This window comes from Oryzias melastigma, linkage group LG24 (assembly GCF_002922805.2).
Source record: "Oryzias melastigma strain HK-1 linkage group LG24, ASM292280v2, whole genome shotgun sequence".
Classification (NCBI taxonomy): domain Eukaryota; kingdom Metazoa; phylum Chordata; class Actinopteri; order Beloniformes; family Adrianichthyidae; genus Oryzias; species Oryzias melastigma.
The window spans coordinates 10,246,771-10,267,507 of NC_050535.1; the positions used below are offsets into that span (position 1 = coordinate 10,246,771).

Below are 20,737 nucleotides of genomic sequence, written 5' to 3' on the forward strand. Positions count from 1 at the left end.
ATTAAAAACGCATCTCAGAATTTACTGTTTGATATTAAATGGACAATAAAATAGCAAGGAAATCTATTTTATCGTTGTAGTAAATTTTTTTTAATATGTTTTTTAATATAATTTTTTTGTCAATTTTGAGATTACTGAATTTTTAGGCCACAAAGTGCATGTATATTCCTTACATTTTCTCTAAAATCAACAGTATTCGATTTTGTCAACCTAAATGTCCTCACATTTTCTTAAAAAATATGCAGACCTTCCCATCAATTCCTCTGACCAATTGATTGCCTCTTGGCCCCTATTGGCATTCTGGGTAATGTAGTAATATCACATTATCTGACTGTTAAGTTAAACCAAAAGACAGAATTTTTCATACACAAATATTCATTTCTGTAAAACTATAGGATTAAATTGTCAAGTTGACTAAGTAGCAAATTTAATTGGTTAAATTCCGGGTAACAAAACCAGTCTGGAACCGAGTCATATCCAAGTCATGTTGTTAGAGAAAGCTTAGCCACTGTAAACAGAGGTTGCTAGGGAAAACTTTAGATTTTTCTGCTGTATAGCTTCACAAAATTAGTCGTACACATTCATCAGCTTCAGACATACAACAAACTCTATGGTTGCTATGGACCAATCCGCTTTACAATATCGGCTACATGACAAGTGATGTAAGTGTTTGACAGACTCACTATAGGTGAGTAAAAACAAAAACCTTTCAATGATCCACAAATCTTTGAAATATGGTATCATCATAATATTAGTTTGAAATAATTTTTTTTTAAAACAAAAATAACATAAAAGCTTTTTTGTCTCATCTACTTAGAAAAAGAGAATACGAGAAACTGACACCTTTACTCAAATGGTTTCTAGCCACAAAAGCTGGAATGGGCTCTTTTTTTTCCACGAGGAGCTGTAATAAACCACATACAGCAAAATGTTTGCTACTCCTGTTGAACTTTGAAGCCATCAGAGCGTATTAAAATCAAAGTGCTCTCATAACGCTCAGGAGATCAAGCTTTGTGTTTTTGTTGCATTTCAATCCAAGTTGGCATTTGTTTCCCGCTGATGCAGGTCTTCCTCTGCAGGAATACGAAGCTGATGAACTTTTAACAGGTTTCCTCTTTCAGCTTAAACTCTTGATGCGTTTGCATCATCAGCGACATGGTGGTTAAAAGCGGTCTGTTTAATTGATGTGGTGTGAATATTTCATTTCAAAGGAAATGCCTGTGAACCTGTTTACAGTACTTAAAGTGTGTTAGATGATGTTTGTGCCAGATGCCTTTGAAGAGGCTAACTACTGTTAATTTGACAACAAAGTGCAAAAACATTTAAACACAGGTGTCTGGAAGCACTTGATCTGGATTTCAATTGATGTTTGTGATGCAAAAATCTATAGAAATGTGAGCTCTGAGGACTCCATCTCCTACTAAGGCTTTGTTTCTTATTAAGCTTTTAGGAACCTTTTCACACTTGAATCACACCCAAGTCAGTTTATGCTAATAGTTCAATTTCATCCCTCCTGACCGCTAGAGGGGGTGCTTCAAGACCTGGATGATCCTTCTTGCACATGCGTAGTTCTGGAATTTATTGAAACAAAGTCACCTGTGACCTCCTGGTGACCTACGTGAGGCTGTTAAGTCCCTTGGCACCAGGAGTGTGGTCCCAACACTTCTTCCTAAGAACGTGAGGAACCTGAGGGGCTGGGAACTCTTGTAGTCTTCTAGGGTTTTCTTTTCTTTGGAGAAATGGAGTCTGTTTAGATCCAGGACCGTATAAAAGCTCAATTAAAAAAAAAAAAAAAGGAATTTATTTAGAAAGTTGACTTGAAAATTCACAAACTAATACAGCAGATTTGTGTCATTTCCTAATAAAAAGTAAGCATATGATTTTATAGTTGAATGGGTCAATTCGATCACTAAGTTGCCTCATATAGATGGATCTAGTTGGATTGTAGCGATAAAAATCTATTCATTGATTATCATTAAACCCTTAATCATAACATTTGTTGTGTTTGTCTTAACTCTTTAACATCTGAGCTTTAGCTCCAGTGTTGATATTCTTTCGACTACCGTAACTCTTCAACCATTTACATCAGGATTCTCAAAATCAATTTACCTACTGAAGGCAGAGTCAGGGCCGTATGGGGTTTGTATTTGTGCCAAAAATATGTTCACTGTTTGATCTTTGGTCCATTCTCTATGTCTACTGAGCAAGTTTATTGAACATTTGTTCATGTCTATTAACTACTAAGTAATATCTTCTGTGTGTCCTGTAAAACAACAGGAGCTACAACGCTAGCAACTGTTGCCAAGTACTTCTGACAATCAGATCCAACGACAAAAGCAAATGGAAAGTTTTAAGCTTATAGTAAGCTGAAACATCACAAAGCAAATACAAAGCTATCATAAAAGATGCATGGACATGCAAAAGATATTGCGTAGTAGTAATTGAATTTCATATTAAGGCGGTGGGGCCGCAAAATATCGACTTGGGGGCTGCAAATGGCCCACGGGGCGCCAGTTTGAGACCCCTGATTTACATAATTATTATAAAGACACTGATTTACTTTGATTGCATATACAGCCAGACAGTTATGTTGTGTCAAAGAACATGTGTTATTTAGATGTTGACAGTAACATCTCTGGTGTCAAAGGGTTAAACCAAAACTTTATTTTTTAAAACTTAAACTATGCTAATGGAGAGCCAATGTCACTCCCACGTCATTGTAAAAAGCTTAAATGAGTATCTTACGCATCAGTGAGTGCAGAGACTGCTAAGAGTTAATATAAACATTTAAAAATATTGTACTTGCAAGCACACCTAGTCACAGGTTTTCGTGTAGTTCTTGAGAGGTGGTATTTATTGAGAACCGTGTCTGAGATCACCCTGGCAGGATGCTAAGAAGTCACTCAGTTACTGCTTTGAATGGCTTTTCATGCCGTCCCATATAAACAAGACCAGGATCCAACAAAGCGTGGCTCATTTTTGACTTCACTGCAGGGTGTGAGCTTTTAAAAAGGATAAAAGGGCGCACAAGGCTCACTTAAAGCACCGTGCCTCTTTCTCACTGCTCTTTCTGGGCTTTACGTGCATGAATCGAGAAAACGGGATTGCAGATCTGTAACGAGGGACAATTAAGGGGCTCCACGTGAGACCTGGAAGAGGTAAAGAACTCCCTGTGGAAACACTGCATGACCGTTCAATTTACAGACACAGAGAGAAGAAAAGAGGTTTCTCCATCACCTCTGTGTATATCTGCCTCAGCGGTATTCACACTCTGGGGCTTATTTCCACCCAGAGCCTTGCTTTACTTACGGCATCATTTCCTGTTTCTTCTCTTTATCTTCTGAAAGCCAAGCGGCACAATGTAAGCGATGGCTCCTCAGACTGCCATTCGAAGGGAAAGTATTACGGCAGAGTGTCGAGGCGGCCTAGCAGGGGGAAGATTAAATTATCTCCTGTGAAGGTGTGCTGGCACTTTCGTGAGACAAAAGGCCATTATTAATATTCAGTGACACATACATACATCCAAAATGATCCTGGACGCTTCGTCACGGGTCATAAAATTCCCCAAGGTGCCTTTCGCTCAGTGCACACCGAAAGCCGCCACTCGGATGAATCATTGCGCTTCCTTGAGGATATGTGGAACGAAGGCAGAGAAGAGGGAAAAATGACTCCAGGTTTATTAGATTGCTCGAGAAAAAACGACATTAGTTTAGATTGTTTTGACTTGGTGGCAGGCTGCCGCCACCGCACTCAATCCATTGGGTTTGCGTAGCGTGCAAGAAGGTTGAAGGTATACTGCAAGCTGCTCCAGCCTCGGCGATCTCATCTGGTAATTTGTTGGTGGCATTTGGAGTTGAACTTTTGTCTCGAGCAGTGCAAGCCGCAAAGATCTGCGTACAGCATATAGCTTCTGACAGCTGTTTGACACTACAGCATGCTGTTCTTTAGTTTCTCTAATCAGCTGAAGATAGCCAGGTTCGGCTTGCTCTGTGGGATAATTGGCCTGTCAGGGTGTGACAAGAAGACAGTAGCTGACTGCAATCTCTTCTGTCACCTCTATGGTTTCCTCATGGGAGCTTCTGGATCATCTTTATTATGCTCTTCTCACGTTTTTTCTTTCTGCTGATCCCAGGCCCTTACACCCACAGAATGATCATTTTACAGCTGCATGTAGGCATTAACATCAGTCAGGAGGAGGGGAACACTTTCAGAAAAAAAAATGTTCTTGTTTCTCTTCATTTGTCATGTAGGTAATCCAAGTGAGCACAGAGGATTTTCATGTTTCAGGAATATCTGCTTTCATTAAAAAACATTGTCAAGCCTGAGGCATGGAGCCATACATAGATAGGGGAAGACAATTTGTGGAGGTACTCCCCAACATACACATGTACACAATCTAGAAGTAATCCGTCGGACAGAAAAAAAGCAATAATATGTTAGGAGGATGGACCTTTGACTTCATATCAGAACTGGACCTAATAAGTGTAATGTCATCCAATGAAAATGTCTTGCTTCCAGTTCCAATGCCATCAAGCTCTTTTTTTTCACGACACCGCCATGTTGGAATGTTAAACAGGGTCAAGTTGCTACCGTTTCTATGGTAACCACTCTCACCAATCAGAAGGGAATTTGTTAGAAGGACACACCCTACCACATTCAGTCCAGATCATTTTAAGCAAACCAGATTGTCCTTATATTATACTAACTATCGTTCCATGAAAGAGACTTTTGGTGGAATCCCTGAAAAAGTGTTTCTACATCAAAGATTAGGAAGAACTCTTCAATAGACTCATTGGATAGACTTGGCTCTCAATAAAACTAATTCAATAGAGTTCTATTCATCTGGCTATTCATCTTAACATTAGAGTTTCACAACAGAAAAGTTGCAATGGACTGTTAAACTGTCCAGTGTGTACCTGACTTTCACCCCACCACGAAATGGTAGACATCCCTGTGTCCCCAAACATACATACGATGGGTGGAACAGAAACAGGTTGAAATAAATGTTCAGTTTAGAGTAAAGCAGAATAGCAAGCCAAATATTAAACTGAATTGCATACAAAACCTCGCAGATACAACCAATACAGAAGAAACATCAAGCAAACACGAGTCGAAGATAACAAATCAAAGAACCCAGAAATGAAAAAGCAGAACCAACATTCATACTTTAACTGCAGCTTCCCATGAGTCCCGGCTTCAAGGTTTTTTCCTAACTCAACTATTCCCCTTGGCACTGTATCTTTCTACTTTTCAGTGCCTCTGCTTGTCACAGTATGTGACTGTCGGCTGCAGCAGAAGAGACAGAGTGTAATTTTTCTTTTTCTTTTTTTTGTCAGTTTAATGAGGCGTCTCACTGAGAAGCAAATTTCTAATCCTGTAAGTTGGTTTATTAAGTCAATTTAAACATCTCTTTATCGTTGCTGAGTCTTTTTTTAACTACTTGATTGGCTGTGATGATGACTCTTGGTGAGTGAATCATCACCTCCTCTGTCTTAAGTCTACTGCAAAAATCGACCCTGCATCCAACAGCTGTAATTTGCACAGACTAATCTCTGGAGTGGCCCAACTCTGGTCCTTGAGATCTACCATTTTTCTTCATGTCCAGAAAACCCCGCCCCCCATACAGGTGATTATCAGGTCTTTTCTGTTTCTAAACCAAGACTCTTAATGAGTTGTAACAAAACATAAAAATTGTGCAGCTAAATGGTGTCACTGATGTCTTGGCCATCATTTTATTAGCTTTGAGTTCATTGTTAACATCAGTAGTTCCATCCATCGATTTTAAAACTCTCGGAATTGCTTTTGGAGTCATGGGGTTGCTGGAGCCTATTCCAAGTACTGTTGGGTACACCCTGAATGGGTCACCAATCTGTTGCCTTCCAACAAGCTGACTCCTGGTTGGCGGCAATAGATGCCACAGGAACTCAGACTGACTTGGACCAACCACTGCTAATTGACGTCTGGCTCCAACATGGCAACGTCAGTGTTGCTGAAAAATGGCGACTGAATTAACTTCATTTGTTGGAACCAGAAGCAAGCTTTTTTTTTTTTTTTTGACATCACCCTAACTAGGTCCAGTTCTCTTTTACAGTCAGTGTTGGAAACAATTTTTTTTCCACCTATTTTTAATATTTCATGCTACCTAAGCTCCCAAATCAGAAACACATTTCCAAAACAGGCTTCTGAATTGATCAATTTCAGAACCAGCTCTGCTCTTTGCTGTTGGCTTTAGATGTTCAGCCTCCTCAGAACATCCCATGCATACCATATAGAAGAAGCAGGCTTCTCTTTGAACCGGAACACCCCGCGCCCAGACACTGATGCAGTCTTTGTGTTTTCTGGATGGATGGTCCGGGCCGATGCGTTTATCTCGGTCGCAGTGTGAAATGAGCTGCATCCAAAAACATGAGTGTGCGCTGCAGACAGAGTGGTTGAAAATGTACAGATTCATGTGTGTGTGTGGGTGTGTGTCCATGGTACAGTTTCAGAAAATCAGGGTTTAGTGAGCATGAAATGAACAAAACATACACTTTCTCCTCCCATGTTGTTCAGTTTGCTGGAGGCTAACTGAAATGACGCTGTGTTTGTTTGCAGACAATAGAATTTGTCCTCTCGCTAATAAAAGCGTGCTCTTCGAATGCAAAAAATTCAAAAGAATACATGAGAATGACTGAATAGAAACAGTTTAATAGATATTTTTTTGTCTGTAAAAGGAAAACTCTTCATGTTCAGAAGTATTCTTTTGTCAGTGTACTTATTTTCTCTTTCATTTGAGACCTTGTGATAGTTAAGGACATTAATAAATGGTGCAATTATGAAAGCAAATCTTAAACTATACATATTCTACGAAGCAATGATAACATGTAGGAACATATTGAAAAGGTTGAATCCCGGTTATATAAATATCTTTACTGGTTGATGAATAAACGAACTGATGAAAAGAGAACATATTACAACAGGCTGTTTTGGTGTGTAAATGAATCCACTGGTGCACCAATGATGAGAATTGGCCAGTGAAGAGCAGTAGGGATGTAAGTAATAGTCAGGGTTAAATCATTTACTTTTTTTAGCCGTCATCACCAGAGACATCCATCTGGATTTTCATTTTCGGACTATAGTTGCACTTAAGTCTCACACAAAGACTAAAAACTAGACCTGAAGGACTTGAAACTCAACTTGAGACTCAACCTCAAGTCCTTGAAATCTGACTTGAGACTTGATCTCAAGGACTTGGCACTGATGCCGCATTCACACCAGTCTTGTGTGGTTCCTTCAAGAATGTGCTGTTCGCTGTTTCATGACTACGCATTCAGCAGGTGGTGTTTACACCTGACATGCGGGTAGAGGCAGGTGGAGGATTCTTCTTCTTTTGTGTTTTTAATGTTTATTAGCGCTCATCCACCATTTACTATAGGTAAGGCTCGGTCCACATAATCACAGTGGTGAGATCCCTGTAAATCTTGTGCCAGCTTTTCGTTTTCACAGCTCTGTTCCTATAAATGTCCATCTTGGTGTCATAGAAATTATTTTTTCCTTCGTGATCGTGTTTACAACGTTGGTACTTCCATGTTTTACAAGCACGAAATCCAAGTGCACAATTGGTCACAGTACCACGATTGAGCATGAAAAGTTCAACCGGTTAAACTTTCAGCATGCGGTTAGTGAACGGCCTAATTGTATGTAGAGACCGCGAATAGACTTAGACATTTGCATAGACACAGAAGCCCAAAATTCTGGTGGAAGTGGCCGCTTAAATGTGAGTCGACACACCCTGTATGCAAGTACCTTCAGACTTGGCTTGAGACTCAACCTCACGGACTTAAGGCTCAACCTGAGACTCAACCTCAAAAACTTGAGTTTAAGACTTGACTTGAGATTCAACCTCACGGATTTGAGGCTCAACCTGAAAGACTTGGAACTGGAGGTCTGGGACTTACAAACATTCGTTCATTATTTTTTATTTTTTTCCCCCTGCAGATCATAGCTGTAAGTCCAAAAATAAGACCTCCATTAACAAATCTTTTGCATTAGAATGGCAGAAACATCAACTTCCTGTTATTGTGTCCAGACGAGATGTTTAGTAGTAGTTTAATAACAACTTGTGATGATGGATTCTATTTTTGTAACTGTACATTTTAAGACTTGAGACTAACATTCAGAACAGGACTTGTGAGCATATCTGATCTTTAGTTGTTTATCATGAAGATGAATTGCAATAACTTTAAGATTAAGGACAAGTAAAACAGATTTTCATCTCAGGACCCTTTAACCATGTTTTTGACATTTTGGGTTTCCAAACTTGTCGTTTTTCGACATGCTGGCTGTTCCAATTAAATCAGGGATCTGGGCATTTTCTCTGATGCGGTATCGGACGCGGACCGGTCCTCGGGACCCAGCTGATACCGGTACCCTAACCAGGTCTGCAAACTGGTACCACGTCCGGTAGTGGACGTGTGTGGTACCGGACACGTGGTTCTGGTATTGTTCGGTACTCTGCGGCTCCAGTACAAGGTTAAGGTTAGGGTTTGGGTACCGGATTGAGGCCTGAAGGTTGGGGAGCTCTGATTTAATTGGAGCAGCCAACCCAACAAAAATGACGAGTTGGAGACAATTTTTGACTCGCCAATTTTCAGTGCAGAAGGGTCTTTAACCTTGTGTCAATATGTGACGACTTGGGAATAAGAATTTGTAGCACTATTAAATCCAAGTCAAAGTTGGTCAAAGTTCAACTGGTTGAACTTTTGTCCCATATTTAGTGGCGGCATGTTTAGTACGTAAACTGATCTATAAACTTAAGTGGTGATGCGTGAACATGAGAGTTTTGAGTTAAGAAAGCCTAAAACGCACATATATATATACGTTTACATAGACTTTTTATTGAAAATGGTTGCTCTAAAAAATGTAGCATAAAGTCCAAAGCAAACCGCAAGCATAAAATGGCAACTAAGATGTGAACCAAACAAGTGAATCTGTCCAAAACGTCTGACAAGCCTTCCTTCCACTGCTCTTTCTACTCCACCTGCCCTGGTTCAGGGTCCCTTAGTTCTCCAATGGAATAAATGTCCACTAGAAAATTGTTCAAAAACATATTCAAAACCCTTTTTCAAAAAACACTTTTCAAACCCTCCTGCTCCATGTACTGTAAAGGTGTTTTATTCTCTGACCATGTTTCCATAGACCTGTTCAGTTTGTATTACAGCTTTTATCTGTTCTGTCCTTAAGGTTTTATAGAAATGCATAGAAAACAAGTTGAAAGTAATGCAAAAAAATATTTCCTTTATTTTCTCTTCTTCTTTTATTCACGTTTATTTAATAAAAATATTTGAATTTTCTCAAACCAAAAAAAAAAAAAAAATGAAACCATTAAATCTAAACAAACCACCAATAAATCAAATATTGGAGAGAATAAGATGGAAGGTTTATCTCCAGAGGTTGGTTTGCACGGCTGCATGACTGTCCTGCACATTTCAATGTGTGGGACTGTGTGGCTGGCTCCATGTGTGTGTGCTAGTTTGTGGTCTGGTGTATGTCCCTGGTGTTTGTGTGTGTATACTTGCTGAATTGACCTTTAACCTAAAGTGTGGATCCTTCTCTTACTGCTTTGGGCGACTTGCTCCCTGTAGACTTGTGGGCCGCTGCGTTGGCCTACAGAAAAACACACTCATGTTTAATGAATGCAGGAGGAAAGGTCACAGGTTCTTACAGGAACACACCACGATTTTTGTTATTATATATTTTATGTAACTCTGTAGTAATAATGTGTAATAACAGTATTTAAGAACATATATTAGATTCTCATAGTATACTAGAATACATTTTGTGTTGAATATATTTAAATATTTTTTCCTCAAGCAAAAGCTAAAATGGTCATGTTAATGTTTGGTTTCTCGTTTTAGAATATCTAAAGAAACTGTGACACACAGATGCTTTTTTTTTTTTTTTTGATGATCTTAAGACTTAAATTGACTGTTGTCCAGAAAATGAATACTCTTGAACAAACCATAATGTCAGGATACGACTGAGACACTATGTAATGTCTATACAATTGATATTTCTCCAAACTAAATTATATTGAATGTTTTCTTCCTGTCATAGATGTATATATTTTCTGAAATTACAGTTTTTAGTAATTATTTTTTCTCTTCAGGCACATCAAAGTAAGAATTTTTCTGAGTTGCAAAGCTCCTCAAATTATGAAAAATTATATAGACTTAACATGACTCTCAATATCAGTCATTAGTTCAGTCGATATCGATGGATACACAAGACTTTACATTAGACTTTGATTACCTAAATTAAGCAGTGATTGGGTTGTACATCTTGGCAAGAGTTTGCTCCAATCACCTCATCGACTTTCCAAAAATGGTTGTTCTTGAATAAAGACATTTAAAAGAAAAAAAAAACTTTCTAAAAATGGCAGTTTACATTGGGCAAATGAGAGTTGTGTTGACTCCACCCACCTAAAAAAAAAAAAATGAATCATGGACAGATTTGAGATTTTAGTTAAAAAATGTTTGCTGAGATAGTATTTATATTAGAAACATTTTTGAATCCAGGCTTTTCAAACATTTTTTTTATTTTTTAATCTAAGTTTAACATTTTTTATGTTGCGTCGTCCAAATGTGGGTCCTTAACAACGCTTATTTAGCCCCCGTTATTCACACTAAACTATTGCCTTAATAGTAGCGTGTGTCCGCCGTCAACAGTTGAAAAAGACTTGGTGCGAAATGTCGAAGTAGTTCAAATCCCCCGATCTTGCTTCAGGCTTTTTCCTCAAAGTCCTATTCCGATTTATGACAGACTTTGTGAAATATAATTCCAGACAAGCACAAACTGCAACAATTATTTTTGTTTCAGGATCTATTTTCACATGGTTGGCACTTCCACAAATTAAAAGGGACGCCATTCATACGTCACAACCAAATCCGAGTCCCTGATTGTTCAAAGTTTGACCTGATCTAAGTTTTAGCGCCCGTTCCATGCGTTTTGTACTTAAAACTGACTTAGAAATGTGCATAGCTACGTATAAATGTGAGAATTTTTAACGGAAAAGCTCGAAATGCACATACAGTATGTTTACATTGACTTTTCATTGGAAGTGCTTGCTTGAACAAGCCTTGCTGAGGCTGGTGTGAACGTAGCTTAACATTGGAGTATATGTATTTTTCTGAAACAGCCTCTAGTGGTCATTCGAGTTACTGCAACTTCAAATACTTTTGGGTTTTCCTTAAACTCTGAGTGTGCCGGATTAGTCCAGACTGCCAATTGAAGGAGCAATTGTAGCAAACACACAAATCACATCTCCTAGGATCTTAGAGGAGAACAGTTGATTAATCTTCGGTTCAGCTTCACCAGGAGGCGATCCACAACTGTAAACTGCATAATAAAACAATGCACTCCACAATCCAGTCAACAACATTGATTTTCCTTCAGTCGTGTTTGCCTTGTCCTCTTGTTCAAGCTGTAGTACATCTTCTACACCAATCACCTGTGAAGCCCTCACACTTTTGTCACCCCTCCCTGGAAGAAAAAAAAAACCAACTGTGAGTGATTGTGTGTCTGCTCTCTTCCCCAATGGATCGGGCTGAAGTTCTCCTCCGTTTGAGAAGCCAAGATCCTGGCCGGTGAGGAGAAATTACACGACGCTTGGCTTTGACATGAATCTATAGACGCCATTGACTTCAAATTAAAGTGGGGTGTGAAGCGATCAATCACAGCTTTGGACTCTGGATGTTGCCTCGCCGTGATGCATGGTTTTCCTGGGCCGGGCTTTATAACAGTGTGGTGAAATCACCTCCTCCACTGCTTGAAACAAAAAGCTCCATTTTTTTTACCTCTCTGCAGAACAGGACGTCTACTTCCTTCATCTGAGCTGTCACCGGGCTCAACATTTCCTCCCTCGTAGAAACCGAGAAAGCTGTCAGCTTTTGACAACGGCCTTGTTCAGGCCCGGTTGCCATGGTTACCACACAGCAACAATAGCGTAAAGTGTCGTGCACCTCTGTGTGAAGGCTGAAGGACCATGTGAAAGGACAATTAGCACGTTAAATCACACTTTGCCACCACCCTTTATGCCGCACTGTGGCATTTCACTTTGAGCCACTCCATTATTTATCATTACTTCATGCCTTGGCACCAGCAACCACCATGACCAGAGGTGTGATGCCTTCCGAAACGCAACTCCTCCACTGTGACATTATAATAATGCAGACGTGTTGCTGTCAGGTGCTTTTCAAAGGCAAAAGAGAAAAAGATGCAGTGACAGAACTTTCTCCTGAAAATATCCAGATACTAGTATACCCCAAAAAATCTGTAATGCTGTAATCATTTTAGAAGAGCTTTTAAGGAAAAAGATCAAAAACAAGGTGAGGATTAATAACCAGAGAAAATGTGTGTCAAGCAAAACAACAATATCATCTGCATAGAAGTGGAGAACAGCATCTTCAGACTTTTTATACACTAAAAAGTGAGACATTGGATCAAATAACTAAAGCTCTGAAATCTTTTACACTTAAAAATATAAGTTTTCATCAAATTAAATGTTTAAGTTGAGTAAACCATCAATACAGTTTTAATTTAATGAAAAAAAAAAAAAAAAAAAAACAACTTGTGGAAGGAGCTTTGTGAGTATGGGGTCCCAGAAGTCTTACTAAGGGCTTTCTGGTCTCTGAATGACCAGAGTAAAAGCTTCACTCAAAGAAAATGACGTATTTCCGGTTCCAATCAAATGAAGTACTCTGGTTTTAGTCGTCCTTGTGTTTTTGTTTTCTCTCATAATTTAATTATTTGGGTTTTACCCTAAACTCTGACTTCCGTCATTCTTCCTGTGCACCTTTACATCAGTTTCTCCGGTGTGTTTCCAAATATCTGTTCAGAGACGATGTGTGATGTTTAAGTGGTATTTCTGCCATAATCTTAGCACATAACATAAACCAAAAGGATTAAGCCTAAACCTTTAATCCTCATCTGGTGTTGCGTCTTTTTTTATATTTCTGATGCAATAAGAGAGACTGCTTTCTTGTTTCTGTGTTTCAAGGTCGTCAGCTGTGCTTTCTATCTGCCTGGCGTTGCAGGGCTTTACATGCTTTTCAACATGCTAAATATTCATAATCTGGAATAATATAATGGAATAATAATAATCTGTTAATAAATCAATATTGTTAGGAAAATGTGGTAGAAATACAGTTCAGAGTTTGGGCAAATAGAAACTTTTTTTAATAAATCACCAATAAACAAAGCTTCAGAACTTAGAAAAACGATATATATTTATTTGCACTTATACAAGATATTGCAAAAAAAAAACAGGTATAAAAATATATATAAAAAAGTATAGGTGCAGGAGGAGGAAAAAAAACCTCACGTGGGCTTATATTAAAGCCTCTACCTAATAAAACTTTAATAAAAATACAATGATACAATTTTATACATTCACAAATATAGACTTTACACATCTTAAAAAATACAACAAAAAACATTTAGATTTCATAATACAATCAAGTTATCATCAGCATTTTAGGTTAATCATTTTAGGTCATTGCTTAGGAAAATAGGCAAATATTATCAAATTTGCTTTTCTTTAGATTATTTTGAGTGATTTAAGAATGTTATTTTAAAATTGTTAACCTTATGAACATAAAGGTTTTTCCATTTGCAGTATCAGTGATTCAAAAATAAAAAAATGATCAAAAAAAGATTTAACTGAATTATTTATCTATTTATTTAAACACAAAGTTCATTTCTTTAAAATAAAATTTCCTTTCGGGAAAAGGGCTTTCTTAACACTTTAGACGAGGTCTTGCAAAACACTCAGTATAATGTTGACAAAGATATTTAATACATTTGTTACGTTTGTAAGCACTTTATTAATATAGCCTTTACAGACAACGGTCTCACTTTACATGTTAATGAATCTTGGTAAGTATGTTAATAAACCTTATTTGGCTTATTGTAAATAATAATAATAATAAATAAATAAATAAATAAATATCTTATAAACATCCTTTAAACACATTATTAATGTTTGTTAATGTGTTAATAAAGCTTGTAATGAAATCTTATTATAAAGCGTTACCAGGGTCTTTTTGTAAGTTATAATAAAGAATTAATCTGTTTTTTTTCCTTCAAAATAAAACAAAAATTATGCAAATACTGTTTTTTTTATGTCCAAACATTATCAATAAAACTTTAATTTCCGATTGGAAAAATAATTGATATTAAATGGATGAAATTCAAATCATTTTAGGAACTCTGAAACATCAGTGCTGTTTTGATCAGTAATTTGAGAAAAAAAAATAGATTTTTACCTATTTGGATTTGCAAAACAGAACTACAGATGAAGAAAAGATGACATTTATTTATTTTTGGAGTTACTTTTAGAAGTTTTCTTTGCCACAAAAAGAGAGTTGTGTTCTAGGATGTTCTCTCTGTGTTCGACCTTCCCGCTGACGCCACGCCCCTTTGTGAGCTTTAGGCTAAGGGATTCTCTGTAACCTGTTCAGTCAACGAGAATAAATTCCCTTTTCCAACAGTTTGCAGCAAAATGATGGGAGCACGCGGAGGCCAAAAGGAAAAAAAAAAAAATCATCAGCGAGCACAGCCGACAAAACCACCAAAGCAGCTAATCTGACAGAAATAACATTTTTCCGGAGCCGCCGGAGGATTCGACCTTTGCCTGCTGAAGTGAGGATGGCTTGTTTGTTTGTCGCGCGCCTTCAAAGATCCTAAAAGCAAAAGCAAACATGCGTCTGCCTTCATTACACTTTTAATTGCACAACATCCACATCTAAAAGTATCCTGGATATATATATATATATATATTTACTCTCTGCTGGGATAGTGAGTCCTCCCAGGAACGTTAGGCTGTAAACAAAGAATAAAGAAACATTTAATAAAATAAAAGCACAACATGTTTTTCACTCATTAGTGGTGTTTGCCAGCGCCGGAACTCCGGGAGCGTTCGATACGTTTCAAAAGTAAATGTTCGACCTATAGGGAGCAGCGCCATGCTTGCACATTTTGAGGCGGTGGAATGGTGCACCAGTGATTTGTTTAATTAAAGCCTAATGAAGCTCAGGTCGGCTGTGGACCTCAGCCGGATGTTCGATACCAGCGATTGACTGCAGGGAAAAGAGAAAAAAAAACCCAATGGAACTCTTTGCTGCTGAAGATCATCAGACTTTATCTGTACTAGATATTGAAGGACTTTTACTGTTATCTAGATATATATATAGTCATTTAGACATATAACTGTGACATAACTAAAACTTTGTTGATATAAGACTCAATACATTTACAGGTTACATTTACGGTGGCAGAATGGATACTTTTTAGACTTTACATCTTACATGCAGGTAATGGTTTAGTCACGTAAACTGTATGGGTGCTGCAGGGTTTTGGGTTGTCTGGGCCTATAGAGGGTAGAGCACAGTTGTGTCTTGCAGTCAAGGTATGTCATGAAAATGAAACGTACCATTGTCAACCGTGTGGTAAGTGTATCGTGAAGTATTTGAAAGCCTAATACACGATCCACGACCTTGATATTTTGTGGGGGTTACCCGCATACCCCTTTACACACTTATACTCCCTTTTAACCGCTGGCAGCTCGTATCCAAAATGGTAACTGGCGTATACTTGTATAGCACTTTTCTATCTGCCTCGAAGGCCCAAAGTGCTTTATAGTCCCAGACTCATTCGCACACACTGCGGAACACTGGCACCAACCATTGGAGGGGGGTATCAGTGTCTTGCCCAAGGACACTTCGAGACACGGGTGGGATATTGAACCTGCAGTCTTCTGATCAGCCCTACTGCTTCAACATGGTCGCCCCGAAAGAGGAGTTGTGATTAAGTATGTATTCAAACTGGAAAAGTCCGTTGGCCTGGAACAAGTCGGCTCAATCTGGTCTAGATTGAGTCCTGAAATTTGCGTTTGGTCTGTATTCACACTGTCTTTCAACTGTTTTAAACCACTAATGACTAAAAATCTCTTCAGGAATTATGAGGTTGGGACAAAACGAGAGAAAGAATAATGGAAGTCCTAAGCTTTCCAATCCTTGTCGGGATAGTTCACTAAGTTTGTATCAACGTCAGGTTCCACACTTTTTACTGCTTCTCTGGTACGGTGAAGGTGGCTGAAAGCTGTTACTGAAGAGCCGACGGCTTTGAGAATACACTGATAAGTGTTTAAGACGTACATGCATCACGTTAAAAGTTATTTTACTCAGCCTGCATTCATCACATTTCAATAAGTTACTGTGTCTCATTGTTGCACCGTTCCTACTCTGTTTACATCCCATAATGCCTGGGTACTGTGGGCGTTTGGTCCAGTTGTTTCGCTGAGGGAGCTCAGTCTGATTGGAAGCTAATAGTGACCACCTCCAAAGATGGGTCTGAGAGCGTTCCTGGTCCCAGACGTGCCTGGATCCATTTAGTCTAAAAAATTTGCTGTACAGCCATTAGCTGTCAGATTTGTGTTGCAGGAACAGGTGGCCCTCATGGTGTCACTGGTGTCAGATCATTTTGTTTGTTTCCTGTGTGTCTTGGTTCGTGTGTTTAGTTCATGAAAGCATTTTGTGGAAACTAACCTTCCTGCACTGAGGTCCTTGGTGTTCCACCTCACTCATGTTATAATCATGGTGGTCCTTCACTATATTGCAGTCTCATGATACAGTGACAAATGTAATTATTTTGTTAAAACAGCACAATGTGTTCTGAATCCTGATTGGATGTTGACCTCGTCAATCAATCTCCTCCATGCTGAGTCTCCTGTACAAAACTTCTGATACTTTTATATGCTGTACAGGAAAAAAAAAAAAAAGAATCCATTATGACCATTAGCAATAGTACTTACATGGGTTTATTTTTTCTGAGTTATTTTTGTTGAATTGATATATTTTTCAAAAGTACTCGTCTCCAGAGACAGAAAGACAGAAATTAGCGGTAATGTCTGACTTAAAGCACCGGATCTGAACATTCATGGTAGTTTTGTGATGAGTGTTTTTTACAGAGCTTGAGTGTGTTCTTGAACGCAGCTATTTTTAATCATCTAAACGTAGCTTGTCACACAGAAAGGAAAATGACACCAAACATTTAGAACGTCGATTTCCTCAAGTTTTTGATCAATAGAAGAAAATAGAAAAGGGCTTAATGCTGGAGATTAATGCACTTGTTCTCATTGATTGGTGAGATCCGATATTTCTATACATTTAGGTTTTGAGTTCAGTTTTAACACCTCAGTCCTAAGTGCACATTGTATCTCATATTAAGAATTTACAGAAAATCTTCCCGGAATCATATCAGAAGTAGTACCAAAAAAAAAAAGTATCTCATGAGTAATTAGTGGCCTAAACATGTAGTTATCAGTTGGTATTGGGTCGCAGAAAAGAATGATATGTAAATTAGATTATTTCTCTATTTTCTTTATTATCTGATTCTGAAGGAAGTTTTATTTTGAAAAACGACCAGATTTTCTCCCCGACATCACTGTTGACATACGTCAAGGTGTTTTAAGTATTGAATGGATTTGTTAATTTCTTAAAGCAGCTGCTTGAACCGCTTAAACCTCCAAGCTATCAAAGTTACCGCAAAAATACTTCAAAATAAAAGAAATCTATATTTGACAAACAAAATAAGGAGTCTTTGCTGAAAATATGGATTTAATGTGAAAGTTGTTCCTACGCAAAACCTTCTCTGCTTGATATGCTTCTTTAATGTTATGAGGATGCTGCTTATAAAACACTGTGGATTCTGTTTTTCATTTTTTATTTTTTTGGATAAATTCCAGTATTTGTGATGGTTTTATCATGTAATTTTTTTGTGTTGCTGTTGGGTTTTTAGCTCTGGCTTTGGCCGTTAAGGGTAAAGTTAGGGAAAAAGTTAGGAGAAAATGTAATATAAATCAAGAATAAATGTAGTGTAACAGGCTGTTATAAACTATCAATTTAAACTAGATTACATTTAGGGCAATTTTCATGCAATAAACAGGTTTTCCTTTAAATTTTCCTTTAAAACTTTAGGGAAAGTGGTAGCAAAAAAATAAAAAAATGACCACAACTTTTGGCAGCTCAGGCTGATCTATGAAACACACGAGGTTCTCCGCTCATATCTGTTTACTCAGATGTTAGACAGGACACGCTATAAAAATGATAATAATATTATTTGACCTTAAACTGGTCAAGGGGCTCAAAAAAAGCTGGAGACTGATTTAGTGAAATTGATTATCATAAAAAGGCCTTGTAGCTTTTTGAAAAGATATTTTGAGGTAAAACAATGCTATAAAAGATTTAAAGTCAAAACTGTTGAAATACAGAATAATTGTTTTAAAGGCCGACATAATTTTAGCCGTTATCTCCAAAAATGTATCTCTAAAATGATGTTCTAGGTGTACAATCAAACTTGATTGACATAGTCTCCTGCTGCTTTCATGTGCTGCCCTGAAAGAGCAGCTCTGTGTGTGCGTTCACGCTGCCGCGCGCTCAGTTCAGCGCAGAGGTGAAGCCATCCACAGAATGAGCCATCAGCAGCTCTTTGTGAACAAACCTGCCAATCTTTCAGGGCACCAGCTATCAGACATTGCTGCTGTCTCTGGGGAACCGGCTTGCCCACTTCCTTGACTCACTCCTTTAATTTGTGAGTTCCTCTGTAACCTTCAGTGATCACTCTTCCAAGTCACTCCCTCATGTTCCCTGGTCTCATTGTTCTCCTTCCCCATTTGTCTCGTCTTATCTGTTCCCATCCTTTTTTCACCTTAAGTATTTTTCTTTTCCATTCTCTGCACCTTCCCTTCTCCAACTTTATCTTAACCCCTCCATCTCCTCCTCCTGCCCCAGTCTCCTCGCACAGAGTGATGGGCAAACACCATCGCTCACATCTCCACTGAGTACCTTGTTATCATCTTGTCCTCGCAGCGGCTGTCTGTCTGGCTTCGCCTCGCCTCAGAATCCGTCTCTAATGGGACCACATCATTTGCGACAGCTGCAATAACTCAGCGCTCGCAAACAAAGACGTGGCTTTGGCTTCAACACTGCGGCTCAAAGCGCCGCTGATTGTCGCCCAACGCCTCCGTCTGATTTACACATCTACAGAGTCTTCCTTTAAACATCTCCCTGACTTACAATTTCCGTAACATATTTCCTTATCGTCAGGATTCCTTTATAACTGTCATCTGAAACGGTCTCTTTATTCAAACGACTGTCATCTATGATCTTAGCGGTAAAAAGTCTAGGTATGAAATATTTATGAGATCGGAGAGAGTAGTGATTGTGAGCCCAGAACCTGTCACTGTGCTCGCGCGCTCAGGCATCTGCAGGCTGTACACAGCTCCTCAGGCTCCTGCAGAGTCCAAGCCAACCTGCATGAGTGCTTCAACGGCGGCTTCCGCTAGCATCAGAGCCCATTAATTGGTTCCAATGGGTCCGGCGATGCAATAACAAACCCTCACAAACATTTACAGTATATAAATCAGGAATGGCTTTGATTGGGTGCTTAAGTGAATTCCCCGGTTTTTGTGAAGGCTCAGTGGCTGTAAAGCCAGCGCAAAACCAAATCTAGTAGAAATAAGGTGGACTTACGGATGTCGCCTCATTGTGACTTTCATTATGACATGAATTGCTACTTCTTTGGCCATGTCACCATTGTAAATGAGATCTTGATCTCAGTGGATCTTTTATCTGGTTCAATCAATCAATCAAAGATACCATGGTATGACTACCATACCCAGAACGCCCACAAGGACCACAAGGCTGGCCCAAGGTGTTGATTGGAAGTTTTTCTAGTGAACTGTATTCATCTTTTATCTGCAACAATCAAATGGGTCCAATGTGTTTTAAGGATTTATGCATTGTTGTTTTTAAAAAAAATACACCAAACTGAAGGTTTTTCTTCATTGTTACTTGTTTATTAGCTTTTGTTGTCATATATCAAACTGAAACGAAAAATCGAGGTTTGAACTGAATCGTGGGGAAAGTGAATCGTTGCATCTCTCATACTTACCACTTTGCTAAGTTCTTGACTACAGCACCCACAATGCTCCAACAACCCATCAATTGGAGAGGCTTTATTGTTTACCAAAGTCATATTAAAACATTTGAACTGATTTTGGAGCATCCTGTACCACAGAGTTCTAGTTCAGGGAAATATAACCAGAATTCAAACATAAGGTGCACCGAATTCTAAGTGTTATTTTAGGGGAAATTAAAGACCTTATGTTCAAGTAATCAATACGATTTCTATAGAGTGGTTGGATGAAGAGCTGTAACTAACTAGTCTGTAACCATCCTATGAAAAAAAAATATTCTAAATCATTAGATGCATAAATTGGTTCCAAAATCTATTAATCCAATTGCGTCATAGTTGCTGTTGGAGAGCTTTTATAAATGAACTCCAGTGTTCCTGATTGTGTTGCTATGAGCATAGATTGGCACTAGAAGAAAATCAACCTACATTGGTACCACCAACTGGGTCACAGATTTATGCAAATACATTACATTCATATGCATGGTAAAATCAAGTAAACATAGCCAACTTGTATTAAAATCAATGTCATCAAATCGTAGCACAAAAACGTTGGCGCTTGCAGACAGGACGGTTTTTCATTTGAAGTAAGCCATCTTTGATCAGCAAGTGACATAAAACTGCATTATAACAAATAATACCAGAAGTCCATATTTTTGAGCTTCATATGTAAGTTACAGAAGTTGTCTTTATTCCACGATGAACAAATCTGCTGAGATGGACAATT

The 20,737-nt window shown here is 38.4% G+C and overlaps 1 protein-coding gene and 1 long non-coding RNA gene across 3 annotated transcripts in view; one reads left to right on the forward strand and one right to left on the reverse strand.

Annotated features, from left to right (window-relative positions):
- mdga2a (MAM domain containing glycosylphosphatidylinositol anchor 2a) overlaps window positions 1-20,737 on the forward strand; it is a 215,292-nt gene that overhangs the window by 40,371 nt on the left and 154,184 nt on the right. The window lies entirely within an intron of this gene.
- LOC118598213 lies at window positions 10,569-12,363 on the reverse strand. Its single transcript, XR_004947326.1, has 2 exons — window positions 11,835-12,363; window positions 10,569-11,520 (listed from the first exon to the last, which is right to left on the reverse strand). It is a non-coding gene; the product is annotated as an uncharacterized LOC118598213 (long non-coding RNA).